Genomic DNA, 13,543 nt, shown 5'->3' on the forward strand with positions numbered 1-13,543 from the left:
TCTATTCTGCTGTGGTCCGAAAACGGATTGCATCTAATCAGAGTTCTTTAGATCTGAAATGATCTAGATATTAAAAAGAAATGTATTCTAGATGCAGTCCGAAACCGGTGTGAATAACATGTAAAAGATTCACCTTCAGAATTCCTATAGCGCCATGGATCCCTTAATTGATATTCATGTAAGAGTGCTTCAAAAAAACATTTTGTTTTAGGCTTCAGCTGTTTCATTTTCTTATTAGAAGTATCTCTTGACAAATCTTGAATATAATTAAAATCTCCTCCTAGAATTATCTGTCCTGGGACTCCCCTTAAAGATTCATAAATTTCTGACAACCCGGAAATGTCATCAAGGATGGGGCCATAGTAATACACAAAGTTTATAATTTTATCTTGCAATTTAGCCACCACCCATAGCCACCTGCCCTTGGCATCTCTGCGAACCTGTAAAAATTCCCAGGCTAGATCCCTTGAGAAATAAATAGCACCCCTCTCAGGGCCACCCCTGCTGATGAGAAGAAGACATTAGAAAAGTATCTAGGAATAAACAGCTTCGGACTATTAGACTTCAAATGAGTCTCCTGAAAAAAGACCACCTGGGGTCTAAAAGATACTACCCATTTCACCAGAGCCCCATACTTCTGTTTGTTTAATATTCCATTTACATTAATTGACAGGATATTGCAAGTATTACATTTCATCTAAGAAAAAAGATCTTTTCACTGTTGAGTACCTAATAATAGACCTAAAAAAATGCTATGACCATTTCACCTATTCCTTTTTGCTGCATTTACCCCCCCCCCCCCCCTCCCCCACCCTACCCAGGAATGTGGAAACTCCCCTCCCTGCCATGCTGGCCACATTCCTCCCACTTCTTCTGTTCTGGGTGTCCTTTTGTTACACCCTAAGTGACCCGTAGATCTGTTGCCGCCCCATACTACTATTGTGCTCTATTCATACTAAGAGAAAAAAAAAGGGCACCAAAGTAAAAGAAAAGAGGAAGACATCTTCCGGAAGGGTAGAGCATAGCAAAGCCAAGGTTAGATGTTCCCATTTTCAGGCCCTGGCTCCTGAAGAGATCTCCTTGAGAAGAGATTGCGCCTCTTCTACATCCGTAAACAAGTAAAATTTTCCTTTAACCAGGACCTTCAATTTTGACTGCTGCGCAATCGAGGCTTGAGCGCCATTTGCTTTAAATAAATGTAGAATTTTTACAAAATCTTTTCTTCTTTTTGCAGCTACTGCAGTCATATCTGAAAAGATCCTACATTTTACAGTTTCTGATACTGAAAACTGACGTTGTTGGAAAGCTCTATAAAGAATCCTCTCCTTGATCCTGTAATCAGCAAAGTTCAAAAGGATAGTTCTTGGAAATGTTGAATTTGGGAAGAGCTGGGCCGGGACCCGATGAGCCCTTGTTATTGTTAGGTCCCCCTCAAATTCAGGTAGAACTGTGTGCTGAATAAAAGAATTGGCCCACTGAATAGTATCGGAACCCTCTATTCCTTCTGGAACCCCCACAATCCTTAAATTTGACCTTCTGGAGTGAATTTCGAGCTCCTCTAGCTTGATTTCAAGAAAGTTTTTCTTCTTGGTTGCCTCCCTTGCTTCCCCCGAAACCAGGTTCATTTGATCTTCAAGGGTAGAGATCCTAGCGTCTGTCTCCTGAAGTCTCTTCGGGATCACCAACATTGATTCCTCAAATTTGTCCATTCTTGAATGTAAGGCAGCTATCTCCACTTGCTAGTTATGTTTAATTTCTCGGATTTCATCAAGAATTAAATTCAGCATTTCGCGGATATCTAGCTGATATCTCACCTCTGATCTCTCCTCTGATCCCGGAAAGTTATCTTTTCCTGCCAAAAGTTTTATATTAGAACCCGAATTGCTCTCAGTGAGGCACGGCAGTACCTCATCACCCTCTGCACATGCAGCTCCCAATACCTCGCTTTGTATATCCGGAGATGGGGAACAATCTTGCACACAACCCCCCCCCGTGTTTCACCTCTTCTGTGGAGTTACTAAGAGATTGCAAAGTATGTAGCAGAAGAGGCTCAGGTGTCTTGTCGTGGCAATGTGACTTAGATGGTTTTGTCGGGCCAGGGTCGTCAGGTCGTGCAAGATTAGCAGGTGAGGCTAGTAAGGCTGGTGAGGCGGCCAGAGTTGAGGTAGTGGGGGATTATATAGAGAGAGTCTTTGGAGTGGTTTTCTTTGCAAAGAGTGGATACTCCTTTAACTCTTTTCCTCCATTGCCAATTTTATTTATGGCCTCTCCTGCTTGAGGCAGTGTTTCTAAAACTGACACCAAGGTGCCGGCTGGCACCTCTGCTTCTAGTTCTGGTTCTGGTTCGGACTGTATTGTTGAATTATAGATGTCTTGACAATCCATGGCAGCCTTCTTTGGCTCCTTGACTTGCAAAGAGGTAGGAGGCAGAGGTAATTCATCATCTGAGGACTCCGGCAACATATCCCCAGCCGAGCTCTCACCCCCACTTTTATCTTCATTTTTGTCATTTTCCTTGGCTGCTTTACGTGAGGCCTTTCTGGCTAAGGCTAGGCGAGTTCTCGCTTTCTGGTGGGCAGCCAACTCGACTTTACTGGACTTTATAAACTCCTCTCCCTCCTTTTGAAGCTTGCCCATTATTGCGTACAGAATTGGCAAAGTTTAGCCTCCTTGAATGTTTGTTTCTTTCTATTACGCCCACAAAAAAAAAAATCTTTTTTTTTTTCACCAGGCGTTACTCACGATGGTGCACACGACATAGAGAGAGCTCCAAAAACTTCTTGTCTCACCACTGCGGCAGGAATCTCCAATTCCAATCCTCCACCTCAACCCTCATTCCAGCCCTTGGAAAAAGTTCAACGGCAGCATACTCATAGTACATAAAATATAAGATGTAAATACACAAAATGCAAAAAAAGCAGTTAGACTGTGCAACAGTAGGTAAACTGTTGGAATTCAAAGAGGTTCAATTTACTATTCCCACTCCAGTCTAAGCAACAGTAGTTAAACTACTTGACTTCAAATATTACATATTTGAATACCCCTATTCTTTTAGAACAAATATAAAACTCTAAATACAAACATTATTACTTAAAATATAATATATACAAATTAAAGAAGAAACAATTAACCAATTTACAGAATTCATAAACAATGTAATAATTTTCAATGAAAAAATAATGATTATTTAATTTTTTATTACTTAACTTGCCGCCCTATAAACCTAAACACTTAGCAACCACACCTAAGAAATAACTAAAATAAATAGGTATAACACAATTTACATCATTGATAAACAATTACATAACTAAGGATCAATATGAACTAATTGTTAATTTATTAGTACTTAATGAAGAATTCCCATCCTACAAACCTATACACCCATTAGTCCACACCTAAAATAAAGCTAAAATAAAGAATTATTGACCAATTAACATAATTATTAACCAACTAGATATTTAATTGTCCATGAATAAGTATTCATTTTCAATTATTACTTAATTACCCTCCCACCCTACAATCAAGCAGTCAACACCTAAAATAGAACTACAATATATAATTATTACACAATGTACATACTTATTAATCAATTACATATTTAATTGTACATTAATAATTATTAGTTTGGAGTATCACATAATCAACTTTCCACCCTATACACCTTCAAACCTAGCAACCTGCAACTAAAATGTAAATAAAATAAATATGACATCATGTTTATAACTAATCATCAATTCAATAGGTAATAATGTAAGATAATTTGTTGTTAATTCATTCATACTTAATTACCTTCCCCCCTATACCCCTACAACCCAGCAGCCCGAACCTAAAATATTAGTAAAATGTCACACAATTAAATAATGAATAATCAATTAAATATGTATTAATTATTAATAAATGATAGATTCATTGTTAAATATGTTTTACCTAATTAACTTCACTGTTAAATAATGTACATAATTAATTTCAGCAACAAACGTATTTACAAATTATTAATTAATTGATAATTAATTATTACCTAATCAACTTCCCACCCTAGCCCCCTATAAACCCAACAACCTGCTAAAATACTAAAAATGATTATTAGCAATTAAATAAAAATTCTAAGTCACTTAAAATAGCAAACTATATATATGACAACTCATAACAATTGTACCAGCAATAGCAACACATAACATTAATATATGAACTAAAACACATTAAAATAATTAAAACAATTGTCTTTATAATTATATTAAATATTCTTAATAATGACATTACTCACCTCTAAAATATGATATTCTTTACAACAATATTTCCGTATCACAATATTTTTGTAATGCAATATTTTTTCCAATATATCTGCCTATCGATGTTTACAATTCGATATTTTATTCTAATACCTCCCTGGAGGCAGCATATTCGTGATAAGCCGACTGGCTGCTTGAAGCAGCAGGTCATCTTTCACAGTGCAGGAGGCACCCAACCTCCTTTTAAACGGGGACAGCAAACTACATGCAAGCAGGTGCAGTGAGTGACTTTATTTTCAAGGGGTCCATAGATCACCTTTTCCCCCTTGCAGGGTTCCCTCTCGGGTGGTGTAATGATTGTGTGCCACCTTTTGGTGGAGCACAGTCAGTGTATCTCCCTGATGGTCTTTGCCTCTGCCATCTCATCTATAATAAGTCTTGGGCACAGAGGCAAAATGTTTCCATCATTACCATAGGGCCACACTCCATGTGAATGACGGTTAACCCTTTCATGATTGTGCTGATGAAATATATGCCCTGATACAATGTGTATTATAGAAATGACTGTGCACATATGTATGGCCTCTCATATAATACCAAAGAGCACCAGGGGTACAGAAAGTGGGTGCACATGGCCATTACACCCCCAGAGCACTTTATTTCATACGCACTAGAAATCCTAGGAGCTGTGTCACATTAAGTACACCCTATGCATAATACAGTTCCACGAATTCACATACTACTGAGAAATAACTCACTTCTGGGCACCTAAGAGGGGTTGAGAGGAGTGGGAAGATCATCCATCCCCAAAGACATGTCTTGTTGATTAAGGAGGTGAGTTCTAGGCATCATCCTCAGCAGCGAACTGACCATGAAACAAAAAGCCAACATAGTCACCTCCTTCTGCTTCCACACCCTCTGCATGCTCTGTAGAATCTTCAGATGTATCCCAATCAAAATTAGAAAGACCATCACACAGACGCTTGTCACCAGCTGCCTAAACTTCGGCAACACTCTCTATGCCGACATTTCCACCCAGTTCCTCAGACGTCTCTAGACCATACAGAACGCTGCAGCCAGACTCATCCTGGAACTCACTAAATGGAAACACGTCACCCCCACCTCAGAAACCTCCTCTGGCTCCCAATCCAGAAAAGATGCCAGTTCAAGACCCTAATGCATGCCTACTGAAACCCTACAAAATCAAGGACCAGCCTATATCAACCATCGACTAAGCTTCCATCTACCCACAAGACACCTGCACTCCTCTCTTGCACTTGCGCACACTCCTGCATCCATCACAGCCTCTGAGGGGGTCTCTCCTTGTCCTATATCGCCAGCAAGACCTGAAATTACTTGCCTCTCCACCTCCGAACAGCACTCTCCCTGGCGGATTTCAGGAAGAAACTCAAGACCTGGCTCTTCGACAGAAACCTAGCAGCCTCAGAGCCTAGATGCACTTGGGGTGATAGTGCTGTACTATATAAATGCAGTTGATTGATTGTAGTGCTGGATGGAATTATATTGACCCACAAGTGTTCAAGCATGGCCAACCAGACCTGTCACACAAAACTGAACAGTTGCAGGAACTCAAAGTTTCAAATGAGCACTTTGAGGCCTTCTGGAATTCTCAAAGATCACACAAAAACGGGCCGAAGGCATCTGACTTGATCACAAACATGTGGTTTCCAAAACTCCCAATGCTCCGAAACGTGGTATTGGGTATAGGTGTATAGTGCCACTGGGCAGAATCACACAGTTAAACTTGGATCTCTCTATTGGCTTGGACGCTTCTGCAGGGTGTGGAGAACCACCAACCTCCACAGACAGAAGCCTCAGCTAGCACGAAGTAGAATTCACTCCCCAGCACATGTCAAATCTAAATACTGTTTCCCAATTTTAACACCAACAAGCAATTAGTATTGTGTCACACAGTAAAACACCAGTGTAAACATTTTATGTTCTTCTTTTCGGTATTTATTTATGTAGGCTTCCACATCAGCTCTCAACAGCCAACACGTGTTTAGTCGCGCAAGGGATGTTGCCGCACTCGGTGGACATGAGAGCGGTGTAACTTATAGATGCGAGACACGGAGAAACTGAATACTGAGTCTTAAAAGAAAGCAGCGAACGATACAGGATTATACATACGAGACGCCGCTCGCAATAGAAACCCATTGTGGTTCGGAATTATCACCACAATTCAAAGGAGTGCTACACTGAATATCTAGCCTTGAGGAAGTTGCGGGACAACATCCATTGCGCGACGAAACACGTGTTGGCTGGTTTCCCAAACTCTCATGGATCTCAGTTCTACCATAAGATGTCTTTTTTTGTTTAAGTCAGCTTCACTTCACTTTGGATCTTGCTGCTCACCCCCACTAGCTAGAGATATGGTAACAATTGGGTGAAGGTGTCTACCAGGCATGGTCCATATTTTCTTGCATGTCCTGGGTACATGACTAATGGGGAAACTGCTTACCAGAAAAGTGGCTACTACTATGGCGTGATTCAGAAAAGGGGGTGGTGATGGACAGAGTATCTGAATTAAACAGAACACTCATACCCAGTCAACAGATTAGGGCTTGATCCATCACCGTTTTTTAGCTCACTGCACCATCCCAGCTCAGAACCTGGCTACATGCAAATTAGTCCGAAGACGGCTGTAATGCCAGAAACCGGTCCCCGGAAGCTTGTTTCCTTCCCAGTATAAGAATTGGCTTGGTAGTTTGGTCTGCCCTGTTCCCATGATGCCCTGTTCCCATGATGCACTGGGCCAGGGACAGACTGATTTGCATATAGCCAGGTTCTAAACTGGGATGGTGCAGTGAGATGAATAACGGTGATGGATCAAGCCCTGATCTTTGGACTGGGTAAGAGTGGTCTGCTTAATTCAGACACTCTGTTCATCACCACCCCTTTTCTGAATCGTTTTTGGCCACTATAGGTGTGGAAGGGTATACTCAGACATGAGTCCCTTTCTCACTGCACCATCAGGATTCAAGCAAGCCGGGCCGACGACGGCTGAAATGCCAGAAACCGGTCCCCGGTAGCTTGTCTCCTTTCTGGTGAAGAATTGGCTTGGTAGTTTAGTCTGCCCTGTTCCCGTGATGCACTGGGCCAGGGACAGACTGATTTGCATATAGCCAGGTTCTAAACTGGGATGGTGCAGTGAGATAAATAACGGTGATGGATCAAGCCCTGATCTTTGGACTGGGTAAGAGTGGTCTGCTTAATTCAGACACTCTGTTCATCACCACCCCCTTTTCTGAATCGTTTTTGGCCACTATAGATGTGGCAGGGTATACTCAGACATGAGTCCCTTTCTCACTGCACCATCAGGATTCAAGCAAGCCGGGCCGACGACGGCTGAAATGCCATAAACCGGTCCTCGGTAGCTTGTCTCCTTTCTGGTGAAGAATTGGCTTGGTAGTTTAGTCGGCCCTGTTCCCATGATGCACTGGGCCAGGGACAGACTGATTTGCATATAGCCAGGTTCTAAACTGGGATGGTGCAGTGAGATAAATAACGGTGATGGATCAAGCCCTGATCTTTGGACTGGGTAAGAGTGGACTGCTTAATTCAGACACTCTGTTCATCACCACCCCCTTTTCTGAATCGTTTTTGGCCACTATAGGTGTGGCAGGGTATACTCAGACATGAGTCCCTTTCTCACTGCACCATCAGGATTGAAGCAAGCCGGGCCGACGGCGGCTGAAATGCCAGAAACAGGTCCCCGGTAGCTTGTCTCCTTTCTGGTGAAGAATTGGCTTGGTAGTTTAGTCTGCCCTGTTCCCATGATGCACTGAGCCAGGGAAAGACTGATTTGCATATAGCCAGGTTCTAAACTGGGATGGTGCAGTGAGATAAATAACGGTGATGGATCAAGCCCTGATCTTTGGACTGGGTAAGAGTGGTCTGCCTAAATCAGACACTCTGTTCATGACCACCCCCTTTTCTGAATTATTACTACTATGGTGTGGTCATGGGGTGGGAGACTTGAGCATATGAACACTGCCAGATCTAGGCACTGAGGCCAAGGGTATGTGAAGAGTCGTGAAACCAACATGGCAGAAGAGGAAAGACTCCTACATCACCACTTATGATGATATAACCCTGTGCGAGCATACCTCCAGCACTTCAGAGAATTGTACAGTCATTGTGTAGATTATACTTTTTTTTATCAGGATCCATCCCTTTAACTAAACTGTGTGGTATTTAGCCTGTGGCTCAGGCACATGGCAAAAGTAACAGTGATTTTAAAAAATATAGTAATAGGCCTGTAGCACTCCGATTATTCGTTGTTTACTTTGTTTTTATAAGAACTTACAACTGAGTTAAAGTCCTCCTTTTGCGTGCTGCTCGGTAGCTGAGGGATGCCTGTTCCTAAGAATGTAAGGATAATTTGGGGAATGGTACGTGATAACAATATCACAACCTTACCGGGCGCACAGCTTGATATAGTATTTCCCCCTGTTCAGAAATTTTAAATGCTTTTCTCTGATTCAATGATTTCAAATTTTACTTGGTTGTCATATTTATTATGAAACCTTTTTTCAAAAACATCCAAGATTACTTCTCAATACATTTTGATTTCATTATACCTCTTAGATACACTTCAAAATACATGAATGGTGTTCAATATTATACAAAAAATTAATTCATTATTATAATTTATATTACGGCGATTGTTGAATTAGTTGGCCCGATGCATTTCGGGACCCACGTCCCTTCCTCAGGGGCCTCTGTAAAAAATCATATGTTTGCATTAATTCTACATTTTCAATTTTCTGCTTTCCTGTTCATTTCTGCTAGTGCCACTACTCAGTTATGAGTTCACCATTCTCATGTTTATGCTGACTAACATGCATTTAAAATAAACGTTGCATTGTATTCTGCTGCACAAATTAACATTGAAAATCTTAATTACTGTTATTTCATAGTGATACTCTTGCTACTAACTGTACAATAGTGAAAGACCCATTGTTGCGTAATCACTCACATTGTTTGATGAAGTGTGGGATTAAACATCGCTATATGTACGAAACTCGTCCGTGTTTCAACTCTAATAGAAAAAGTGAGGGAAATGTGATGAGAAACCGCTATGATGCATGAGCAAATTAATGCTGTGACTGGTTTAATCAACTAAGGTAATACGTTTCATTACCTGCTCTTCGTGATGCAATACCGCGTATGTGTAAGGAAACGTGGAGACCCATATTAAAAAACGGATCTGTGATAGATTTAGAGCAAGCGTCATTAAATGTGGATAAACGCTTTAAGCATGTAAGCTTACCAGAGGTTTTCAGGTACGGGCGAAAGTTCTTTTCCTCAATCTAACGGTCTGCCGTATACCGGAAGTTTGGGTACTGCGAACCATTCTCGCAGGTGTTTAGTATATAAACGCGCTACGTGTGTTTTGACAGGAACGTCAAACACTAAAAACGGACTACACTGAAGTAAGAGATCACATCGGCCATGTTAGAATACCGATCTGTGGACTGGATCGCGGTGTGACAAAGTATAATGTGAGGCTGAGACTAACATTTGAGCCCCAATGGGATATAGTTCCTAAATAAACTAAGGCACTCAAGTTGCGAAAAAATACTAAAAAAATGTGGTGAATCACCCAATTTGATAACTCAAACCTAATCAAAAGGAATACATATATGTTTGTGCCTATAACGTAGTTGCTAGAAATTGTTTATGCATAGAGCGTAAATGTGAGTGAAGGTATTGCCAGATGTGCAAAAAAATGTGGACCTGTACAAACGTTCTATGCCTGGACAAGATTACGATACACATATATCATTGTGAACAATGTGCTGTTTAAATGTTGCATTTTGCAATCCTGATATATTGAACATTCACAAGAAGCATCCTAAATCGAGCTTATCATTTAACCCCATGGGTTCCATCGTCTGAACTTTTTTGATTAACATCACTTCCCTTTGGGATAAGAGTTTGCGACTATCTGTCCCTTCTCTAATTTCAATCTTTTCCACAGCCATAAACCGCACTTGAGAAATGTTATGCTTGTGAGTTGTCCAATGAGCTGCCAAATTTGATTTTGTGTTTTTGTTGCGTATCATACTCTTATGTTCTCCTATTCTTATTTTGAGTTTTCTTTCCTTTTTGCCTATGTACATTAACCCGCAAGGGCATTTTATGCAATAAAGTACAAAATTGGAATTGCAGTCAGCTGAGAATTTTAACTTGATTTTTTCTCCAGTTCTTGGATGGGTTACAAAATCTTGTTGCATGGCGTTGTTACAGTGTACACAATTGTTGCACTTGCACATTCCTTTGTGGTTAACATTGCTGGGTTTTGTAGTCATTTTCAATTGTTCTTGTAAATTGCGACTTCTAGTTTATGCAAAAATGGGTTTAGATTGAAAGTTGTTATGAAAATCTTCATCGTTTTGTAGTAATTCCCATCTTTTTGTGATGATTTTTCGTATGTTGATTTCTCAAGTGCGGTTTATGGCTGTGGAAAAGATTGAAATTAGAGAAGGGACAGATAGTCGCAAACTCTTATCCCAAAGGGAAGTGATGTAAATCAAAAAATTTCAGACGATGGAACCCATGGGGTTAAATGATAAGCTCGATTTAGGATGCTTCTTGTGAATGTTCAATATATCAGGATTGCAAAATGCAACATTTAAACAGCACATTGTTCACAATGATATATGTGTATCGTAATCTTGTCCAGGCATAGAACGTTTGTACAGGTCCACATTTTTTTGCACATCTGACAGTACCTTCACTCACATTTACGCTCTATGCATAAACAATTTCTAGCAACTACGTTATAGGCACAAACATATATGTATTCCTTTTGATTAGGTTTGAGTTTTCAAATTGGGTGATTCACCACATTTTTTTAGTATTTTTTCGCAACTTGAGTGCCTTAGTTTATTTAGGAACTATATCCCATTGGGGCTCAAATGTTAGTCTCAGCCTCACATTATACTTTGTCACACCGCGATCCAGTCCACAGATCGGTATACTAACATGGCCGATGTGATCTCTTACTTCAGTGTAGTCCGTTTTTAGTGTTTGACGTTCCTGTCAAAACACACGTAGCGCGTTTATATACTAAACACCTGCGAGAATGGTTCGCAGTACCCAAACTTCCGGTATACGGCAGACCGTTAGATTGAGGAAGAGAACTTTCGCCCGTACCTGAAAACCTCTGGTAAGCTTACATGCTTAAAGCGTTTATCCACATTTAACGCCGCTTGCTCTAAATCTATCACAGACCCGTTTTTTAATATGGGTCTCCACGTTTCCTTACACATACGCGGTATTGCATCACGAAGAGCAGGTAATGAAACGTATTACCTTAGTTGATTAAACCAGTCACAGCATTAATTTGCTCATGCATCATAGCGGTTTCTCATCACATTTCCCTCACTTTTTCTATTAGAGTTGAAACACGGACGAGTTTCGTACATATAGTGATGTTTAATCCCACACTTCATCAAACAATGTGAGTGATTACGCAACAATGGGTCTTTCACTATTGTACAGTTAGTAGCAAGAGTATCACTATGAAATAACAGTAATTAAGATTTTCAATGTTAATTTGTGCAGCAGAATACAATGCAACGTTTATTTTAAATGCATGTTAGTCAGCATAAACATGAGAATGGTGAACTCATAACTGAGTAGTGGCACTAGCAGAAATGAACAGGAAAGCAGAAAATTGAAAATGTAGAATTAATGCAAACATATGATTTTTTACAGAGGCCCCTGAGGAAGGGACGTGGGTCCCGAAATGCATCAGGCCAACTAATTCAACAATCGCCGTAATATAAATTATAATAATGAATTTATTGTTTGTATAATGTTGAACATCATTCATGTATTTTGAAGTGTATCTAAGAGGTATAATGAAATCAAAATGTATTGCGAAGTAATCTTGGATGTTTTTGAAAAAAGGTTTCATAATAAATATGGCAACCAAGTAAAATTTGAAATCATTGAATCAGATAAAAGCATTTAAAATTTTTGAACAGGGGGAAATACTATATCAAGCTGTGCGCCCGGTAAGGTCGTGATATTGTTATCATGTACCATTCCCCAAAAGTAACAGTGATACCTGATTGGGTCTTGTGCTAAAAGACTTTGATAAGAACAAAGCAAAAAGAACAGACACCTGATAGTTAACCCCTTGTGTGCTTCTGATGGAACCACGGCATCATGAGTCATGGGTGGCGTGTGCTCATGATGGTATGGTTCCGTCATGCGGCTACCGCTCTGCCCAGGCGGCATTAATTCCCCGCCTGTGCGGGTGAATTAATGAGCGGGCGGGGTAATGACGGAACAACACCGTCATGAGCACACGCCACCTGTGACTCATGACAGCATGGTTCCGTCACGAGCACCGCAGCGCCGCGCTCACGCCCTAGCCCCCCGCACTGCGGCGAAATTCTAGCTGCGGAGAAGGGGTTAAAAGAGCTGCAGAGTTCCAGGTAAATATTGACTCAAACATAAGGGAATACCGGTGAGTCATATAGCATGAAATAATCTTCTATAACAACAAAAATCCTGTACATGCAGGAAATACAGCACCAAAAGCAAGTTTAAACAATATTAGAAGGGATACAGGCAACATTAGAGCGATAGATCAAATCAACCATCATTAATACATCAAGCCAAAAACAAAGCACCAGGAACAAAAATGGTTCCACCTGAATTTTTCATCCAGCCCTCAGACTTTTGAAAATCCATCATAAGGACTGCATTCAAGGCATTCACGTGCATGAAAGAATTCCCAATCACACTGAACCAAGAGCACAATCATCAAATCTCTATGGTGGACAAATCATGTATCTTGCCCCATCCCGATAGCTAGATCGCAGGAAAACATACCCCTGTGCAAAGGAGGTTTAGGAAAGACTTGATGATAATCAACTGTCATGTAGTTCCCACTAATCCAAAGGAACTGCGCATTTATTGACAACATAAACTTTGGGTGAGGTGCCTAGACTGATTCCGAGCACCTCTGTAGTATATGTTGGCCTAAAGAACAGCTAGCTCACAGTGCCACCACAAACTCCATATAACCTAAACAGGGAGCAAAATGTTTCTGGCAATGACTGAACATGACAACCCTGACCCCTCAGGGATTGTGGCAGCAGATCAGGACCTTTTTCTCAGTCCCTTTTGCACTCTTACTCTGAGAGAAATATAAAGAGAATACACAATGGGTCATTTTTTATATATTTATTAAACCAATTATTTTCCTCTATATAATACGTGTGCTGCAACAATTAGTTGACAGAAGCAGATGAAACTGATTACAAGCA

The sequence above is a fragment of the Lissotriton vulgaris genome, chromosome 5, assembly GCF_964263255.1.
Source record: "Lissotriton vulgaris chromosome 5, aLisVul1.2, whole genome shotgun sequence".
NCBI classification, from domain to species: domain Eukaryota; kingdom Metazoa; phylum Chordata; class Amphibia; order Caudata; family Salamandridae; genus Lissotriton; species Lissotriton vulgaris.